We start from the raw sequence: 22,182 nt of genomic DNA on the forward strand, positions 1-22,182 counted from the left end.
TCAGGATAGGATTTGGCTATATTTCTTCCCCCAAGTCAGTTATGATGTAAAAAAACAAAAACAAAAACAAAAAACAAAAAAAAACCCATCATCTTGAGGTCAGGTCTTGTTAAGAACAGAATGTTCTGGTATATTTGAAAATGGTCACTTTCCCCACATTCCCTATCTATCCTCTCCTGGAAGCAGGAGGGAATTTTTCTCTGATATGCATTTTTAGAACCTGGTATAGCCCCTGGAGATAAAGTTCACAAAAGTATGAGTCTCCTCCACCTCAAGCTGGGTTCCCCTGGAGTTTTCATCTCTTGTCTTGTCCACACTGAACATACAGCCATCAGCAAGTCATCAATTACCATTTGGGTTTGCCTCCGCTGGCACTAGTTCCCACAGAGGATTTTGCTTGTGGATTTCTGCTCCCATAAGTTGTGAGTCTCAGTATTCACCTGTCTGTCTCTTCAATTTTGCGTTGCAGTGGTTTGCCCTGTGACCTCACTTCTCTGATGAATCTAAGAAGAGTTGCTGATTTTTCAGTTTGCTCAGCTTTTTACTTACTGTTAGGATGTAGTGAAGACTTTTAAGTTTCTTACATGAGGGATCAGGCACCAAAAAATCTCTTCACTTTTTCGTTTTATTTCTAGGACTCTGCACTAGAAACTCCTTAGATTTCTCTTACCTCAGCCTCCAAAACTTCCCTAAAGTTGTAATTTTAGCTTTTGTCTCGCACAAACCACTTCCCCATCCCCCAGCAGAAATCTCTTTTACTCACATCAAGTCAGATGATGCTGCCATATGAATGCAACCTCAATTTTTCTTTCTAGCCTAAGTCTCAGACTCACATTCTTCCAGTGTTGCATTCTAACTACCTGTGAGGGAATAAACAATGAATAAATACAAAAGTACAAAAATAATATGGCTGCTCAAAACCTCACCTTGATGTCTTCTTAGGGTTATGTTTGATATGCCTCCAAACAAATTCTTGTTCTTCTACCAAAACTAAATATTCTGTAATGTTCTTCTACTATGTCATTTGAATTGCTACCCCAGTGTCTCAGTTCAGAAAATCTCAGCTATAACTCTGTTGTCATCCTCTTCCTCATTATTCCATGTTTCATCAGATAATATTTTTGTTTCTTTTTTCCAGTTGTCTCACTGACATCTTGTCTTTTCCTTTCTTGTTGCTAACAACAACCTCACTTAAATCCTAAACACTTAAAATCTTTGCCTTAGTTGTTGACGTCCTGATAAGTATTTTGGAAAAGGAAAATTGTCTGATTGCTTTGACTCCCCTTATCCTTTTATGTAAGGGTTGTGCTAGTTCAAGTCATAACCTGCTTTTCTTTTTAATTTGCATGCTCCTTCTGGGGAAATCTCACTCCCTCCTAAAGCAGCATCTAATACCAGTTCTCCAAGTTCTCTTTCTTCAGCCCAGATTCGCTCCAATTCCAACATTTTTAAACATTTCCACTTAACTGTCTCACATACAAACCCAAATGGTTGGCTGCCTAGAAATCTCCCTGGGTGAAATTTGGTGAATGTATCATGATGTGGGACCAGGCCTCAGCTTTTTACACTCATGAACCTGATCTTGTCTAGTGCTCCAAAGTCAAGTATATACAGGGAAACCTAATGACCCTAATATGTTTACAAGAGACATTAATTAAATTGCCAGTTTTCTATTTTACAAAAAATATACAAAATTTTTACACAGATCAATATGTCTGCAAACACAATTGTCTCTGTGTCTCTGCACCCACCCCTGAAGCAATCGATAAGAGAAGCTATATGATAAGCAGGGGTAGAACAAAGTGGTAGCTATTCAAGCAGGGCTCTGACCTTACAGAAATATTATACCCAGACCAAGGAGAAACCATAAACATCTTCCCCCATTTGAGGGGCTTCTTCCTTATTAACATACTAATTGCTGTTGACATATTTTATCTCTTTTATCAATGAAAAGTACTGAATGCATGCTACAACCTCTACTTTCTGACAAGTTATCATCTAATTTTGTCATGTTTCAGATAGAAACAATGAGATACTAGACTATCCCATAGCAGTTTTATATATACACACTAATATAGCCTGACTTTATACTTCTTGCCTTTGGTTCAGAATATAGTCATGCACCCCATAAGGATGTTTCAGTCAACGACGGACCACATATATGGCAGTAGTCCCATAAGATTATAATATAATATTTTTACTGTACCTTTTCTAGGTTTAGAAATGTTTAGATGCACAAATACTTCTCATTGTGTTATAGTCACCTACAGTGTTCATTATAGTAACATGCTGTACAGGCTTGTAGCCTAGGAACAATAGGCTATAGCACATAGCCTAGGTGTGAAACAAGCTATACCATCTAGGTTTGTGTAAGTTTGCACAGCCATGAAATGACCTGACACATTCCTCAGACCATATTCTCATGGTTAAGCAAAGATGATTATATATTACATTTAACATATATCTAACTGGTCTTATCTGTAAAGCATGATTTTACACACTGACTCTTGGGATCTGGAGAATCTTGTCTACACTACCATCTTCTCTATCTTGTTTAATGAAATCACTATGTACTTCACTCAGAATCTCAGAGTTATGTTTTTGACTTCCTTTGCTCCCTTTGCTATCACATCAAATTAAACACCTTGCAATAGTCTCGTCTTCCTTGCTTCAGTCTTTCCAATCCAATCTCTGTGGTACTGAGTATGTCAAATGCAGTCTGTCATTCTTCCTATTCAAAGCTTTCAATGGCCTCCCTACATTTTTTAACTCCTTACTATAAAACACAAGGTATTCTCTATCTGAGCTCTCTAGACTTCATCAGCCTCATCTCTACCACCTACCCAGGTGTGCATCCCAAGCTCTAGCCAGTCTAAATCATTAGCAGTTCCCCAAACATACCACACTCTTTCACCCAGCCATGCCTTTGTACCTGTTCACCCTGCCTCATGTTTTCTTTTCAATGAAAAACAACAAATAATTTTTCCTTTATCTTTTTCCCACAGTTTTCCTTTGTTACTCATATATATAAGATGTTTTGTACATTGTGTAATTTCTTTTTCTTTGTATTTTCCTGTATTTCAGATACGCACAGTTAATTGTATTCTCCAAACTATAGCAGAGTAGAGTGACATACCTGTTGCAGGGCCCTTCTTTTATTTATTTCTGCTATTTTATTTGCTTATTTTTTAGCCAGTGGCACATCATTTTATTTCTGTAATTATGTAGCAATTTTACCTTCCTCTTTGCTCATTAATTAAAAATGTTTTGTTAGTTATTCATTATTTATTTATTCAAGACAGAGTCTCACTCTGTTGCCCAGGCTGGAGTGCAGTGGGCGATCTCGGCTCACTGCAACCTCTGCCAGCCGGGTTCAAGCGATTCTCCTGCCTCAGCCTCCAGAATAGCTGAGATTACAGGCACCTGCCACCGCACCCAGCTAATTTTTGTAGTTTTTCAGTAGAGATGAGGTTTCACCATTTTGGCCAGGCTGATCTTTAACTCCTGACCTCGTGATCCACCCGCCTAGGCCTCCCAAAGTGCTGGGATTACAGGCGTGAGTCACCGCGCCCAGCCCAATGTTTATTTTTATAAATATATTTTATGACTTTTCAGGATTCTCCAACAATCCTTATGAAATGTTAATTAAAATTACATTGAAATTATAGACTTATCTTTAAAATAAGTTATCTTATTCATAAGCATAATTTACCTCTCCACTAATTCACATTTTGTTTTGTATATTCTTTAATAAAGTTTTAAAATGTTCTCCATAAAATGTTCTCCATATGTATTCTTTATGTTACTCTCTAAAATCTTTATAGTGTTTGTTGCTCCTGTGAATATTATTTTTATTTTCTATTTTAATTTGCAGTTGGTTATTATTGATAGAAATATGGTAGATTTTAAAAAGACAATGTTTTGTTAGTAAACTTGCTAAACTCTTATTAACTCTATATATTGATTTTGTTGGATTTCTATGTGGATAATTAAGTATTTGCAAATGATCATGGTTTTGTCATTTTCTTTCAAATTTTTATGCCTTCTTTCTTTGTTTTCATACTGAATTAACCTGGATGTCCTGACTATACCATGTTGAAGCTTTGTGAAGGCAGCAGACACGCTTGTGTTCTTCTCTAACTTGGAAGAAATGTGTCTATTTTTTATTGTTAGTTGTAAAATTTGTTGTAGGCTTGGTGTAGAGGTTTTATTGAGTTAAGGAAGTTTAACTCAATTCCTTGATTTTGAATTTTTGTCTCAGTGAAATATTAAACTACATCAAATGCCTTTTCTGCATTGATTGAGATATATTTGATAAGTGACATTGAAAATTTTTCTTAATTTTGAATCATCCTTGCATTCCTGAAATAATCTCTAAAAATTACATTGTGTATTTTAAAAATTCTGTTACATTCAGTTAACTAATTATTTAGAATTTTTCATATGTGTTATTTAGGCTTCTGGATTTATTTTGTTTTTTGTACTATGCTCATCTAGTTTGAAAGTCAAAGTTATACTGGCCTCATAAAATGCTTTAATAGCTTTTTAAAAAATAATTGAAGCCACTTGTAAAATACAGGGATTATCTGTTCCTGGAATGTTTGATGGAAATCACCTGTAAAAGTTTCTTGGTTTAAAAAAAAAGAGGTGAAAGATCTCTGCAAGGAAAACTGCAGAACACTTTTGAAAGAAATCACAGATGACACAAACAAATGAAAACACATCTTATGTTCTTGAAAAGGAAGAATCAATATTGTAAAAATGACGATACCGCCCAAAGCAATTTACAGATTCAATGAAATTCCCATCAAAATACTATCATCATCCTTCACAAAACTAGAAAAAAAAAATCCTAAAATTCATATGAAACCAAAACACAGCCCACATAGTCAGAGCAATACTAAGCGAAAAGAACAAAGCTGGAAGTATCACATTACCTGACTTCAAATTGTACTACAAGGCTATAGTTGCCAAAAGAGCATTGTACTGTTATTAAAAAAAGAGGCATGTAGACCAATGGAACAGGATAGAGAACCCAGAAATAAAGCCAAATACTTACAGCCAACTGATCTTCAACAAAGCATACAAAAACATAAATTGGAGAAAATTCAATAACTTGTGGTGGGAAAACTGGCAGGCCACATGTAGAAGAATAAAATTGTATCCCCGTCTCTCCCTTTATACAAAAATCAACTCAAGATGGAGCAAAGACTTAAATCTAAGACATGAAACCATAAAAATTGGAGAAAATAACATCAGAAAAACTGTTTTGGACATTGGCTTAGGCAAAGAATTTATTACTAAGACCCTAAAACAAACACAACAAAAACAAAAATAAGTAGATGGGACCTAATTCAACTAAAAAGCTTCTACACAACAAAAGAAATAATCAGCAAAGTAAACAGACAAGCCACAGAGTTGAAGAAAATATTCACAAACTATACATCCAACAAAGGACTAGTGTCCAAAATCTACAAGGAACTCAAATAAACCTCAAGAAAAAAAAATACAAATAATCCCATAAAAAAGTAGGCAAAGGACATGAATAGACATTTCTCAAAAGAAGATATACAAACAGCCAACAAGCATATGAAAAAATGCTCAGCATCACTAATCATCAAGAAAATGCAAATTAAAACCACAGTGAGATACCACCTTATTCTTCCAAGGGTGGCCATAATTAAAAAGTAAAAAAACAATAGACGTCAGCATGGATGTGGTAAAAAAGGAACACTTTTACACTGCTGGTGGGAATGTAAATTAGAACAACCACTATGGAAAATAGTATGGAAATTCCTTAAAGAACCAACGGTAGAACTACCGTTCAATCCAGCAATCCCATTACTGAGTATCTTCCCAAAGGAAAATAAGTTATTATATGAAAAAGATACATGCACATGCATTTATAGCAGCACAATTTGCAATTGCAAAGATATGGAACCAACCTATGTGCCCATCAACCAATGAGTGGATAAAGAATGTGTGATACATATACACCATAGAATACTACTCAGCCATAAAAAGGAATGATATAATGTCTTTTGCAGCAACTTGGATGGAGGTGGAGGCCATTATTTTAAAGGAAGTAACTCAGAATGAAAAACCAAATATCATGTGTTCTCACTTATAAGTAAGAGCTAAGCTATGTAGATGCAAAGGCATAAGAATGATATAATGGACTTTTGGGACTCAATGAGGGAGACAGGAGGAGGGTGGTGAGAGATAACAGATTACATATTGGGTACAGTATATACTGCTCAGGTGACAGGTGTACCAAAATCTCAGATATCACCACTAAAGAACTTATCCATGTAACCGAAAACCACCTGTACTCCAAAAACTATTGAAATAGAAATAATTTTTTAACTTGCTTGGTTAAGCATATCTTTTCATTTATTATATTTTAGGTTTTGGCAAAATCTTTAAGTATTATTTAAATGTTTTTGATTAGTACTATTCAGCTTTCATATTTTATTCTCATGCTCATTTTGGCACATTATAGTATTGCAGACATTTATTCATTTATGATTCTTGTGAATATTCGTATTTACTGAGGAATAGTATTGGATCCTTATCTTCTCTTATTCCATTTAATTCCACCTTTAAAACGCTGTTATATTTATATCCCACGTTACTTAAAATTGCAACAGAAACAACCCTTATCATTAAGTACTTTTTAAGCAGGTTTCCTCAGTTTCTTATATTCTAACATTTCGATGTGCCGTGGTCTAGTAATGATTCAGGTGACAGATTATATTTTCCAAAGATAGCCATAATGCATTTCCCATCTCACCTGTTCTTTTAAGAGGTGTCTGCATTCTTTTCCTTTGAAAATGGCAAGTTTTGACTCATCAGTATCCAACAGAATGCAGCAGACTGATGTTTCATGACTTCCTCCGCTAGGTAAGAGTATGCAGCACAGCTTCAGCCTTTTTTGGGGAAGACATTGACAGAGCTACTAGAAGGAAAAATAATACAAGCAGTTACTCCAGTTGCTACTGCTGCGCAACAAATTACTTCAATTTTAGTGGCTTAAACAGTGATGATTTTTTTTTTCCCCCCAGAAATCCTTGTCTCTCTTCTACAATGTCTGAGGCCTCAGTTAGGAAGATTCAGTGATTAGGGTGACTTGGTGTGGCTAGAATCGTCTGAATGTTTCTTCAAAGAATTTCCTTTAACAAAAGATACCTCCAAATTTGGCAGCTACATGCTTTATATCTGGGGCTCCACCCCATAGCCAGTCTCTATGGCAATTTAACATTTCACTTCACCACCACTTAAAAATAGACAAGAAAAATCCCATTTATCAAAATACTTCAGTGGCCATTTGCAGAAGGTATCACAGAGTAGATTCCAAGATAATGGACTCAAAGTTACTCACATCAGTGTTATCTGTAAGGGCACAGACAGGCCTGATTTCTCCCCCAAAATCAGTTATCTGACATGATTTCCAAGAGACCTTTCACCTAACATTTGACATAAAAGCTATCTTTAATGTCCCCACCCCCACTTTTTTGTTTCTCATCAGCAGAAAAATACCAAAGTGCAGATTTGCACTTCAAAAATTGTGAAGGGAAGCACAGCTTCATTTGGGAGTTTTCTGATGTTAGATTCCTATACCAAAAAGCATAATATCTTTTGTAGGGTGCATTTAGAAAGGTTCTTATCTGAGGCAAGAAAAAAGGTCTTGAAATAAAAAATTAGAAGATATGGACTCTTTGGAAGCACTTTAAAAATTGCCCTTCTAGGAAGTTGCTTCTATTTTAATCCCTACCTGTAAGTTTAATTTTCCCAGGAACAAGTGTTTAGAGCATAGCATAATTATTCTAAGATGAGACATACTTCCACTTTCTTCAAAAGAACAATAACATTAAAAATCCTGCAAAGAAAAATCTCCAATTCAGAAACTGGAAGCTACTTTCTTTCATCTCATTGTTAACACATTGTTTTGATATAAAGAATCTAAAAAAACAATCTAGATACTGCCTGACTTAATGCTAATGTCAATTACGATCTTGTGTCATAAATAAATATTTACTGAAATAATTTTGAATATATTATTTAAACATGATATGATAGCCTAGGAGAATATCCCAGAATAACAAATAATAATTGTCTAGTAAGACTTGCAGTTATGCAATCACATCGGCACAGGCTTAGATTAATGACTTAGCACACTCGTTCCCATGAAGTGAAAAGTTTTACTTCTCAATTAAATTCTTAATGCTTTTCAAACTATTCTTGTCCTAGTATTTGTATTTTCCTTAGTATCATATCAGAATCTTTCCCATCATCATTAGCCAATGTGTTTATTCAGTCATTGTGTGAATAGCTTTGATGTGAGAGTACCAAGATAAGCTTCCTGAAGTCCAGTAAACACTCAGAGTTGTTTTGGAACATGAGCCAACTGCTTTCCTCTCTCACGAACTCTCTGCTTTAATGACTCATAACACTGAAATAAACTGGAATTTAAACAGTAAGGAAAGATTTATGGACTTAGAATTACCCAGTTCGGGGTCTTAGGCAAACCTAAAATTATTAAACACTATGCATATGTTCTAATTTTTACCCTGATCTCCCTTCAAATGAGAGGAAATGGCTATGAAGATATGAATTTTTTCCCTTTCTAATATATCTGCTGTAATTGGATTAATAATAACAGGGTTACATTTGTTAAAATGGTGGGTTGAACATATGCATTAGCTTCCATTCCTCATTTAAACCCCAGTAACACAACAATAAAAGGATTTTTTTAGATAGCATAGCAAGGACAAAGAGATAATAGGAGAGAACACAATCATGATAAATTTTTGGAAACTGGAAAGCAGATGGACTAGAAAGTTAAATTCTAAATTAGCAGCGAACATCTGAAAAGCAACTTAATTTTATACCAAAGAACTCAAAAAGGATCTGCATTAATGATACCAGTAACCCCTGCAGATGCGAGCAGGAAAGATACAGGCTAAAAATTAAATTGTAGCCGAAAGTCTTTTTTAAAAAAGAGTTTGGTTTTCAGATTCTCTCCACTTTCTTGTGCAGCTAGACAACAGTTTCTTCCTTGCCCTGGGAGTTTTAATATCTCCAGAATATAAACTACACTGTCTTTATACTGAAAGACTATACAGTAACATAGTGGGTGAGCAGCCAGGCTTTTGTCCCCCAGGTAGCAGATTAGAGGCACATTTGCTGAGGACTCTAACTAGTCTAACTAGTCAAGAGAAAGGAGCAAAAATTACTGACTGACTGTAGAGATTCTATCATACAGGTCACTCTGCAGAAAAGCCCTTAGACAATAAGCCACATGCTTGCACACACAGAGCTTTCAATCAACTGTTTAGTTCATTGCTTTTAATTTTCTAAAGTTTGCTGACAAACTTCCTATAGCATTCAAAGAATACAGTAGAGGTATTGGAAATTAAAAATAAGATAAGAATTTGTGAAAGACTCCATAAATAGTTGGAAGATAAAGTTGGACACAGAGAAAATTCTAAAAGTATCAAGGAAGAAAAAGTAGGTTTTGTAAGAAGAATTAAGAATGGCTTGGATATCACAAGGACAACAAATGAATGTTAGAATCAATTGAGTCATGCTTCAAAATACCAAGGACAATTTTGTTTTTTTTTTCCAGAAATTTTATACTGAAACAAATATCAACTAAATATGAGAGTAGAATAAAGTCATTTTAAGACATGCAAGGTCTTTGTAGAGGATATGCTCCATGAAAATGAGGGAATAAACAAAGAGAGAAACAGAGAGTGTGTATGTGTGTGTGTCCAGGAAGCAAGAGAACACAAATATGAATGAAGATTCCAAGACTACAGAGCTCTAGTAGGCTCAGAGATTAATTCATCTACATTGGAGCAGATTATGAGGCTTTAAGAGGCCTCTCTGAGAAGGAAAGAACACCAGTATACATAATGAGTTAAGGGGAGGTTTAACATACGGAAAACTGGGTGCAAGGTACATATGACTTCTCTGTACCGTCCTTGCAAGTTTTCTGAAAATCTGAAGTGATTCTAAAATCAAAAGTAGAACTCTAATGGGACACAAGAGTCAGGGAGGTGGTGCGTGTATGTAGTAGGTAGTAACTGAAAAAGAGCCTTCATTTTTCTAAAGTCTAAAATTGGAAAATCAGGAGATTAAAATATAAACATGTTACTTAAAGATGTAGAAGTCAACATGAAAATAAAAAGATGTAACTGAGAGCAGTGGTTGGGGAGTACTGGTTTAATAACAAGTGTAATTACAGTTTTTGACTTTAAGTCTGTACATGTAAAACCTGATGAAATAGAAAATAAATTTAAAGAGAAAAGATGTGGTTCTCATATATCATCCAGATGTTCAGTTATTTGAAATTTTAATACCAAATAACATTTCCCACTGCCCTACCCACTTACTCCATATTACCTTATCAAACCATATCAATGATGCTTTCAGAAATTATTTGGTTTGGTCAATTCAGTGACTCTAGAAAACAGTATACTATCAATAACAGGTCTATGTGATTTACATATTTATACTTTGAATATAAATGACACTACCAAAATTGTATCCAAAAATATTTATTATTCTTTATTATTAGGTTAAAAATTATTTTTGTTTCACACCAAATGTTTACTCTCTTTTTTCACAAGGGCATGTTGCACTGCCTCCCATTCTGTAAAAGCAAGGCAAAGTGCAAATTAAAGGAGTTTTAATGTATATTTAACCAGATATTCCAGGATACAGGATATAACCTGTGTTTATACTTTTTAAAATACTTTCAAATACAATTATTAGAAAAATACTTCTAATTTTTCTAATTAGTGTGGTTCTTGACTAATTTAATTTGTTATTTGACAAATAATAATTATACATATTCATGGGTACATAGTGACATTTTAATGCATATAATGTATAGTGCTCAGATCCAGGTTATTAGCACATCCATAATCTCAAACATTTATCATTTCTTGTGTTGGAAACATTCAATATCCTCCATCTGCTATTTGAAACTATATATATTGTTAATTAAAATCATCCTACATTGGTAGAGAACACTATAATTTATTCCTCCTATCAAGCTGTAATTTTGCATTCTTTAACAAATATCTCCCTCACCCTCCCTTCCCCCTGCCCTGCCCAGCCTCTAATACCCTCTGTTCTGCTTTTTACTTCTATGAGATCAACTTTTTTGGCTTCCACATATGAGTGATAACATGTGGTGTTTAATTTTGTGTTCCTGGCTTATTTCATTTAACACAATGTCCTTCAGTTCTATCTATGTGGGCGCAAATGAGAGGAATTCATTCTTTTTAATGGTTGAATAGTATTTCATTGTGCACATATACCAAATTTTCTTTGACTATCATTAAACTTTTGCATACTGGTGAAAATGGGGGTCTGTTTTTCCCATTTTCCCTAGTTAATAGCAGAACATATCATGAGAAAGATCTTACTCGTCGTCAAATTTATTTATTTATTTATTTATTTATTTATTTATTTATTTATTCATTCATTTTATTTATATTTTTTTGAGATGGAATCTTGCTCTGTCACCCAGGCTGGAGTGCAGTGGCGCAGTCTCGGCTTACTGCAGACTCTGCCTGCTGGGCTCCAGTGATTCTCCTGCCTCAGCCTCCCGAGTAGACTAGCTGGGATTACAGGCATGTGCCACCATGTCCGGCTAATTTTTGTATTTTTAGTAGAGATAGGGTTTCACCCTGTTGGCCAGGCTGGTCTCAAACCCCTGACTTCAGGTGATCCTTGGCCTCCCAAAGTGCTGGGATTATAGGTGTGAGCCACCGTGCACAGCCCAAATTTTCTTACCTATCATGTGTCTAGAAACAATCAAGTTCTCATCTATATAAATTGCACATTTTCTCTGATTGGCACACCTTGGTGAATCTTTGTCCCTTTTCTACCAGAAAACAAGATGTTCTTGTTGAAGTGGCATTTCTCTACTTGAGTAGGTTCCTTGAGCTATTCAATGGGTCCAATAATAATATGCTATTTTTTTTTACATTGATTCAAATGTGTTTCAATAACTCTGTCCTCGTATTGTTTTTGCATTATCTCAAACATCACTTTAATTCATACCACACTGCCACTGCCTTGCTATCCTGCTGTTACCCCTCCTCCTCTCACAACTAAACCAGCAAGACTGAATTGTAATGGATGGAAAGAAACACGGTAGAAGGGAATGGAAATACATTTTAAGTCAAGGTTAAATTTTATTTTGCATTTCCAAAGGAATCAATGGATTTGTGGCCTTAAACATTTTTTAAGCACAAATGAATGGTCTATGATTTTAACCTTGTGTATAATTTTGTAACAGATTTTTATTACAGTAACAGTTAATAAGAGGATTTCATGAATTAGTTTATGTTTTAAATTTTTTCTCCTTATGAAGAAATTTCGCAATACCTGAAAAGGACTGCATCTAAACTCATTCCTAGACCTCTCAGTAATAAAATTATGCCCAAATGATCGTGCCTCTCCCTACTGGCACTGACCCAAAACTAGAGTTATTGGGATTTTATTTAGTCATCTTTTTCCAGGCATACACATTAATGAAATTATGTAAGAACTGGGAGATAGGTAGGATGAGCCCACCCTGAGATCTAGCTTTGGATAATCAGACTATCAACTCTCTGGCCACTGCCTTTCCCCACATGAAGCCTAGATCTTTCCCTCTGTATTTGTATCTTACACTCTATTAACCTCTTTGCTGTGGCCTGTGAAATAAATCCTCTTCTTCTTTAGTTATGAATGAATTTTCTATATTCTTAACATTTTTTTACTAATATCCCTTAAAATAGAAATAAAAATAATAGCTATAATATATTAGGTTCTTTCTTTTATGTGCTTTATAACAGCCCTACAAATACTATTATTATGTTATTACAATTAAGGAAGTTGAGTCTTTTTAGATGTTAAATTGTCCAAAGTCAAACTGCCAGCTAGGACTTTATCCAATAGATGTCAACACCTGTACATTTGACCTCCGCGTTATACATCATCCCAAGTCCATACTCCTCACTTAGACCATTCATTGCCTATTGCCATTGTTCTCTGACAGCCAGGATATGGTCAAATCTTCCACAGAGATTCTATCTTTTGGGAAAGGCTTCTCCTGTACCAGCATCTTCAGGGACTCTCTTGGTTTGATTCCCTAATCTCACAGTTTCAGCATATCCTAAATTTAAATATCTTCCCTTGGTTTTCATGATCCTTAAAAAACAAAAACAAAACTTGACTCTCCTACTTCTCTGACCTACATTCCCTCCCTTCCTTTCCCTTCCCTTCCTTTTCTTTTCTTTTTTCTTCTCTCTTCTCTCCTCTCCTCTCCTCTCCTCTCCTCTCCTCTCCTCTCCTCTCCTCTCCTCTCCTCTCCTCTCCTCTCCTCTCCTCTCCTCTCCTCTCCTCTCCTCTCCTCTCCTCTCCTCTCCTCTCCTCTCCTCTCCTCTCCTCTCCTCTCCTCTCCTCTCCTCTCCTCTCCTCTCTTCTCTTCTCTTCTCTTCTCTTCTCTTCTCTTCTCTTCTCTTCTTTCTTTCTTTCTTTCTTTCTTTCTTTCTTTCTTTCTTTCTTTCTTTCTTTCTTTCTTTCTTTCTTTCTTTCTCTTTCTGTCTTTCCTCTCTCCTCTCTTTCTCCTCTCTCTCTCTCCGTTCCTTCCTTTTGAATTAACAAATAATAATTGTGTATATTTATGGGGTACAATGTGATCTTTTGATCTATGTATACATTTGGATGCATCTATGTATCGAGATAATTAACATATCATCACTTCACCAAGTTATCTTTTTTCATAAGAATGTTAAAAATCTATTCTTTTAGTAATTTTGAAATATGCATCATTATTAACTGGTGTCACCATGCAGTGCAATAGATCACTAAAACTTATTCCTTCAGTCTAACTGAAACTTTGTACTGTTTGATGAAAATCTTCCCTGTTCCCATCTCTCTGCCTCCTTACTACCCTGTCCCTCATCCCCCTCTGGTAACCAACTTATACTCTCTGTTCTATGAGATCAACTTTTCTTATATTTCACACACCAATGAGATCATATAGCATTTGTCATTTGGTGCCTGCCTAACTTCACTTAACATAATGCCCTCCAGTTCCATTCACATTGTCTTGAATGACAGAATTCCCTTCTTTTCGGAGGGCTGCATAGTATTGCATTGTGTATATATACCACATTTTTGTTATTCATTCTTAGATTGGACACTTAGCTCATTTTCATATTTCGACTATTGTAAAAATGCTGAAATGAACATAGGAGTGCAGATATCTCTTCAACATACCAATTTTAATTCCTTTGGATATATACCCAGAAGTGGCATTGCTGATGATAATTCTACTTTAAGTTTTCTGAGGAACCCCTATACTGTTTTCCAAAATGATTATGCTAACTTACATCCCCACCAATAGTGTACAAGATTCTCCTATTCTCCACATCCTGATCAATACTTCTCATTTGTCTTTTTGATCATAGCCATTCTAACAGGTGTGAGATGATAACTCATTGTGGTTTAGATTTGTAATTCCCTAATGATTACAGATGTTGAGCAATTTTTCATTTATCTGTTGGCCCTTCTTAACTCTTATTTTGAGAAATGTCTGTTCAGATCCTTTGCCCATTTTAAAATCAGATTATTTCTTTCTTGCTATTAAGTTGTTTCAGTTCCTATTTTTTATATGAGCTGCTTATCAGATGTACAGTTTACAAATATATTCCTCTAATCCATGGAATGTCTTTTTACTCTGTTAATTTTTATTTCTTTGCATAAAAGTTTTATTTTGATATAATCTCATTTGTGTATTTTTGCTTTTGTAGCCTGTGCTTTTGGAGTCCTATCCAAGAAATCATTGCCCATACCAATGTTGTCTCTCCTGTTCTCCTCTTTTCTTCCAGCAGCTTTACACTCTCAGGTCTTCCATGTTAAGTCTGTCATTCATTTTGAGTTGGTTTTTGTAAATGGTGTGTGGTAAGGGTCCAATGTCATTCTTCTGCATGTGAATATCCAGTTTTCCCAGCACCATGTACTAAAGAGACTGTCCTTTTCCCATTGTGTGTTCTTGGCACCTTTATTGAAAATAAATTTACCGTAAAGACTTGGGTTTATTTCTAGGCTTTCTATCTTGTTCCATTGGTTTCTGTTATTGGTTGGTATCTGTTATTATGCCAGCACCATGCTGTTTTGATTACAATCACTTGAAAATATATTTTGAAATAAGGAATGTGATGCTTGCAGATTTGTTCTTTTTGCTCAAGATTGCTTTGTCAGTTTGGGATCTTTTCCAGTTCTATACAAATTTGAGAATTGTTTTTCATATATCTGCAAAGAAAGTGACACTGGAATTTTGGCTCACCTTCCTTCCCCTTTTGCTGTATGTGGACATTCCCGTAAGTTCTATCCTTAGCTTCCTTCTCTTCAGTCTTTATATTGTGTGGCGTCCCAGGTAAACTTTACAGAAGCACTGAAGACAGACCATGTCACATCAAACCTTCTAATATAAGTTTGCTGTATTATTTGAGAATATTCAATTCTGTGATAAAAGACTATAAAACAAACAAGATGGTGAAATGCAAAAGAAGTGTTAAGTATAGATAGTAAGTTGATAGCCTATGACCTTGACTTTATTCTACAGTAGCAAAATACCATAAATTGGGTATTGCTCACAGTTCTGTGGGCTAGAAGGTCTAAGAGCAATGAGATGGCAGATTTGGTATCTGGTGAAGGCTCATTTCCTGCTTCATAAATGGTACCTTATTGCTGTGTCCTCAGATGGTGGAAGGATCAAGGCAGCGCTCTGGGCCTCTTTATAAGGTCACTCTGCCCTCCTGACTTAATCATATCCCAAAGTCCCCACCTTCTAATACCATCACATTGGTAATTGGATTTCAGCACATGAATTTGGGAGCAGGGGTGAGGGGCATAAACATTCAGACCACATCAGAAATGCAAGTAAAAGTCATGGTGTATGCTACTTAAGTATAATGAGTGAAAAAGTGGCTTATGGGACATAGGCAGAATCCATAAGACAGTAAGTTAGTAACCTGTAACACATGTTAACAATAAAGTTAATGGAGTATATAATGGAACAAATAAGAATGTTACTTATAGACAAAAGGGAGAAAAACAAGCCATGCTCATGTCTCACTCCCAATCCCACCAGAAGTGCTTATATCCCTTTGAAGGCTTTTAGCATTTTACGTCAACTTCTTGTTTGCTACATTTTCCTACCATGTACACATCCTATTTCCACATCTGGACTGAAAGCTCCCAGAAAACAAACATAATGACAACTGTATCCTTTCCTCCCAGGAATATTTGGTATTCAGATCTGCTGCATAAATACATTAAATGGATGATGGCATAACCTAGGCTTCTTAGCCAGGATTTTACTACCCTTTTCTTATGACACTTTCACAAAACTGTCCATCTGTGAAATAACTAACATTTTTTAAAATTACACATTTTATTGAGTTAATGTTCTCCTGTTGTCTTAGTAGTTAAACATATGCATTGTTGGCCGGGCGCAGTGGCTCAAGCCTGTAATCCCAGCACTTTGGGAGGCCGAGACAGGCGGATCACGAGGTCAGGAGTTCGAGACCATCCTGGCTAACACAGTGAAACCCCGTCTCTACTAAAAAATACAAAAAACTAGCCGGGCGAGGTGGCGGGCGCCTGTAGTCCCGGCTACTTGGGAGGCTGAGGCAGGAGAATGGCATAAAAACCCGGGAGGCAGAGCTTGCAGTGAGCTGAGATCCGGCCACTGCACTCCAGCCTGGGCGACACAGCGAGACTCCGTCTCAAAAAAAAAAAAAAAAAAAAAAACATATGCATTGCCCAAATAGTTCAGAAGAGTTTTTTTTTAACTAAAAATAAACAAAAATTTACACACACACACACAGGCTGATGCATTACATTTACACCAATTTTTATGAAATAATAATACACAATAAACGGCAATAAAGTATAGCAGTTACAAGCATTGACTCTGGAGTCAAGCGCCAGGTTTTGAGACCTGGTTTTGAAATTTGTAGCTCCATGACCTTGGGTAAGTTTATATCTATCTTCTCTAGGTCCTCATCTATAAATGTTGGGAAAATAGAAATGGTACCTAGTACTTAGAATTATTGTAGAGAATATATGAATTAAAGCAGGCAAAATTGCTAAGAACAGTGCCTTGCATGTGGTAAGCCATCAATACATGTTAGCTCTTACCATGGTCCTATGAATTCATTTTAAATAGATTTCCTTCTCTATACTCTGAACAATCTTCCCGAAAGAATGGTTTGCCATTTAAAACCTGATTCCAGTCTCGCATCTTCCCTAAATAAGCAAATACATACACACTTATTATCAAAGCCTGAAAATCTGAAAGTGATGCTGATGGTCATTAGCTCTAATACTACTCTCTTTGTGTTTGCTCTGTTCTGTTGAATTTATGAATCATTTTCACATTCATTGCATCATTGGATTTTCATAACACCTCTGCCACAAATCCAGCCAGACATTTTTTTCTTTTCTTTTCTTTTCTTTTTTTTTTTTTGCAGATAGTTCAGTGATTTTACTTTATTTTATTTTCTTATTTTTTTATTTCCATAGGTTTCTGGGGAACAGGTAGTATTTGCTTACATGAATAAGTTCTTTAGTAGTGATTTGTGAGGTTTTGGTGCACCCGTCACCCAAGCAGTATACACTGAACAAAATTTGTAGTCTTTTGCCCCTCACCCCCACTGACTATTTCCCCTGAGTCCCCAAAGTCCATTGTATCATTCTTATGTCTTTGCACACTCATAGCTTAGCTTCCACTTATGAATGAGAACATACAATATTTGGTTTTCCATTCCTGAGCTACTTTGCTTAGAATAATAGTCTCCAGTTCCATCTAGGTTGCTGAGAATGCCATTAATTTGTTTCTTTTTATGGCTGAGTAGTATTCCATCATATATATATATATATATATATATATATATATATATATATATATGTCACAATTTTTTATCCACTAGTTGATTGATGGGCATTTGGGCTGGTTCCATGTTTTTGCAATTCTGCTATAAACTTGCATGTGCAAGAATCTTTTTCGTGTAGTGACTTCTTTTCCTCTGGGTAGAAACCCAGTAGTGGGATTGCTGGATCAAATAGTAGTTCTACTTTTAGTTCTTTAAGGAATCTCCACACTGTTTTCCATAGTGGTTGTACTAGCAAAAGGAACAGTCAGCAGGGTAAACAGATAACCCCTAGAGTGGGAGAAAATATTCACAATTTATACATCTGACAAAGGACTAATATCCAGAATCTACAAAGAACTCAAATTACCAAGAACAAAACAAACAATCCCATTGAAAAGGGCATGAATAGACAATTCTTAAAAGAAGATATACAAATGGCCAACAAACATATGAAAAAAGGCTCAACATCACTAATGATTGGGAAAATGCAAATCAAAGCTACAGTGTGATACTACCTTACTCCTGTAAGAATGGCCATAATCAAAAAATAATAGATGTTGGCGTGGATGTGGTGAAAAGGGAACACTTCTACACTACTGGTGGGAATGTAAACTATTATTTTTCATGTTTGAAGGAGAAGGGTTAAAATGGCTTGCCTTTGGTCTCCTAGAGGAGAATCATGAACTCATGGCATTACATTCATGGCCATAGACCTTCTACCCAACACTTATAGAGCAGGTTCTACTGACAGTACTTAAGAGCTAGGATAGCTTCAATCCGATAGTGCCCAACTTGTCCTTCCCACACACTATTTCTTTTAACAATTCCCAACAGGGAGAAAGCCTCTATGGTTTATTTCACTCAAGGATTTACTGCTAGGATCCCCTCTTCATTTAAGGTAATTAATAACTTCTGAGGAAATAAAAAGTAGAACCTCCTCTCAAAAACTGATGTATTTTCATCATTCACATCATGCTGTTTTATCACACTGCATGGCAGCAAAACATAAGAGCTAGGGCAGACTGACTCAGAGATCATTGTCTGGGTTCCATTTCTATTGGTCACTTAACAACTGAATGACCTTAAGATAGTTAATGAACTTTCCTGTGCCTCAGTTTCATTATCTATAAAATGTCATTAACAATATTACTTTGGAGTTCCTTGTGAAGATTACAATAAATAATATGTGTAAGGTACTCAGAAGAGCACTTGATGAAACAGGTATGAGCTCCTGATGTTATTATTACCTATGAGAAAATAGTCTTAATTATTTCTCCCTTTGGCTAGTGCTGCAGCTAGCAAATGCAATACTTACCACTGTATGAAAAAAAAATGATCAGTCCCCATAATGATAAAATGCTTAAGCCGAAGCACACCCAGCACCTCTCACCTAAGACCTTTAACTCTTCCAGAGCTGCTCTCCCACACATACCTTAAACAAAAATATTCATGATCTCACATTGCCTAAAAATATATGTTCACAAGTCAGCTTTCTGACTTTTACCCTCGTCACCATGATTACCCTCCAGTTTCGCCTAAGGAATAGGTTGCTATGGCAACATTCACCACCCACAGTCAACAGACAAATTTCATTTCTCAGCTACAACTATTAGAAAATAAATGGTCCATGTAACATTCTTTTGTTTGTTTCCCTATTCATTTGCAAAATTCCCTACCTGACTGAGACATTCATAATGGTAATAAAATGCTGTTTTAAACATTTAAACAATAATTTGTTAATTCAGACACACACACTATTCAAATTCTCAATGTTTCCAAAATAGCTTTCTGTCAATAAAAGGTAAAAAAAAAAAAAAAAAAAAAAGCCCAATCATAAACTACTTCAGTTCCAAATTTTGTTTAGTCAAATTGCTTCTTGTTTTATAATAGAAACATGAAATGAATTGTAACATATTATTTGCTAAAAAGAATTTTCCATCTTTTATTTTTATTCCCCAGGCAAAAATGACATATTAAACTGTTTCAGAACAAGAAGAGGGAAGGAGAATTTACTTCTCTTTAATAGCCTCCCCACCAAACCTATCATTATTCTTTCAATCTAAGACAAAGTAACAACACATGCTGTGCATACACCACACATTTCCAGGTTACTTTTCCAGGTGGATGATGAAGGAAAACCTACTTCATGCCCAGCACTAAGATATCACATGTCGACAGCAGCCATGTTCTTCCTTTACATGGCTAACTTCCCAGCCTTCTCCCGGTGATTCCTTAATAAGCCATGTTTGCAGCTGAGTCTCCCCAGTTGTGAAGAAATGGGAATGGCCATAAGGAGGAAGCCTGACCCTATGACTCCTTCTCTATCTTGTAGGGAAATAAACATGAACAAGCAGACCTGCCCGTCATTACTCCCACTCTTTCCACCTCTCAGCTTCCTAGTACCCTCCTTCTCCACCTATGGATACCCTTTACCATACTTGTGACTATTAGTCATAATCAAAACATCATTTAACCACAACTTACATGGATATAATAGCACTCTAAGTTTAATAAGAGTGTAGCTAAGAATGATTTAGACTAAGCTCTTATAAGAATTTTTCAGAATATAACTCTTAGACATTTTGATTAAGTGCCATTAAAAATCAGGCTATAGAGGTGTAATAGGCAGTTTTCATTTTTCCAAACCAATAGACCTCCTTTTGTATTGTAACCTTACTAGGATCTCAATTGACTCATTTCAGGCAATAAAGACACACTTGTATATGTGGACAAAGGAGACAAATACAATTTGTGGGAGCACAGCAACTAGAAGTCATTTTTTAAAAATCTGGCCTTATGAAAGCATAAATATGATATGTAAGAATATACGTACTGTTTTAGGCACTCTGTGTTGAGTAACAGATGCATTCTTAAATTTCAAAGTTATGTTTTTTTTTTTAATTCAGAGAAAATAACTTAGGGATTCTTATAAAAATTATAAATATCAAACAAGTCCTTCCTACCATCCTGACATTTTCTATTAAAAGTGAGTAAATATTACAGCCAAAAATCAATGAAGTAATTCCTTTTGGAGAAATAATGTGAGTAGGTGGAAGAGAGGTGATGGATATATATCAGGAAAATTGATATCGCAATAGGTAGCAAGGGGCTTAACATAGAGCAACTGCATGGGAGGGGACAACTCTCTTTTGTGACAAGTCTAGTTTTCCAGTAGTGAAGATTAGTGGATGGTTGCACTTCAATTGGGAAGGAACCGAAAAATTTATCTTATTAAAATTTGTTCTGAGTGAATTTTTAAAATGCTAGATGACTATAATTTTCAACCTATAATAACATTTTTTCTCATTATTCAATGCATTAGACCCCCAGTAATTATAATTTTATGCAAATTAAATAACAGTTAAGAGAGACAAGATTGAAACATAATGCAAAGAAAAAAATTGACTTCCCTTATATTCAGGATGGGACGAAACTGAAGCAATCTCCTGAGATGAGGTTGTATATCTACAAATCAAAGAGAATTCCCTGATGGTGAAATCCAACCCAAACCAAATTTGTACTAAAGACTATCTTGGTTGTTTTCCTAGTGGGTCTCAAGTGGAGACAGTTGCCAAGTTCAGTAGTTTCTAGTGTTTATTTATTGATTTATTTTGGCTTAAGACTGCAGAATACTTGAAATTAATAAAAGGTATGAGAGCAATATAACCCCTGATAACTATTCAGGATACAACATGAAAATTCTCCAAGAGCTTTGCCGGCACAGAATTAATCCCTTGGAGTATGTTAGTGGAAAGAAGAAAGAAAGAAATTCTCTCTCATCATGTCAATGGAAGGTATATTTTTCAGACTCACCTTGTGTCCAACATAATAAGAGGTGCCTCCATTTGAATTTCTTTGACAGCATACACAGTTTAAACTTGAGATCACGTTTAATGTGTCCCCTTTGTACCTAAAGAACTAAAAGATTTACACCTTGAGGCTATTTTCCATCCGACTGCTTTGAAAGGAGAGCGCATTTGTTTGCTCAACTCTGTGAGCAGTGTCTGATGTAACTGAGTGGATGGGTCATTGTGAGGATAACATTCACCCCCACAAAAATGACCACTAGCATATAGCATGACCAAAGTCTCAAAATGAGAACCGTAGCCACCAAAGGCAACCAATTGATCAAATAAAGCAGATGTTTACTTATTTTAATTATGAAAAGATAAATCATGGTTCTGACTAAACTCTAGCAATAAGATACTCATGAGCTTAATTTAATAGCTATTGA

At 35.6% G+C, this 22,182-nt stretch overlaps 1 long non-coding RNA gene across 4 annotated transcripts in view; it reads right to left on the reverse strand.

The window, feature by feature from the left end:
- The window catches only part of LOC139364309 (uncharacterized), a 34,578-nt gene extending 12,672 nt beyond the window's left edge, over positions 1-21,906 (reverse strand). Inside the window, exons 1-5 of one of the 4 annotated variants that reach the window (XR_011625922.1) lie at positions 21,762-21,906; positions 15,356-15,545; positions 7,775-7,879; positions 6,794-6,955; positions 764-860 (exon numbers count right to left, since the gene is read on the reverse strand). This is a non-coding gene — a long non-coding RNA (uncharacterized lncRNA). Of the gene's footprint in view, positions 1-763; positions 861-6,793; positions 6,959-7,774; positions 7,880-15,355; positions 15,546-21,761 lie in introns of all 4 variants that reach the window. The other 3 variants (XR_011625921.1, XR_011625924.1, XR_011625923.1) reach the window with 3 other exon arrangements.
- Between the last annotated feature and the right edge of the window lie 276 nt (positions 21,907-22,182).

The sequence above is a fragment of the Macaca nemestrina genome, chromosome 7 (assembly GCF_043159975.1).
Source record: "Macaca nemestrina isolate mMacNem1 chromosome 7, mMacNem.hap1, whole genome shotgun sequence".
NCBI lineage: Eukaryota > Metazoa > Chordata > Mammalia > Primates > Cercopithecidae > Macaca > Macaca nemestrina.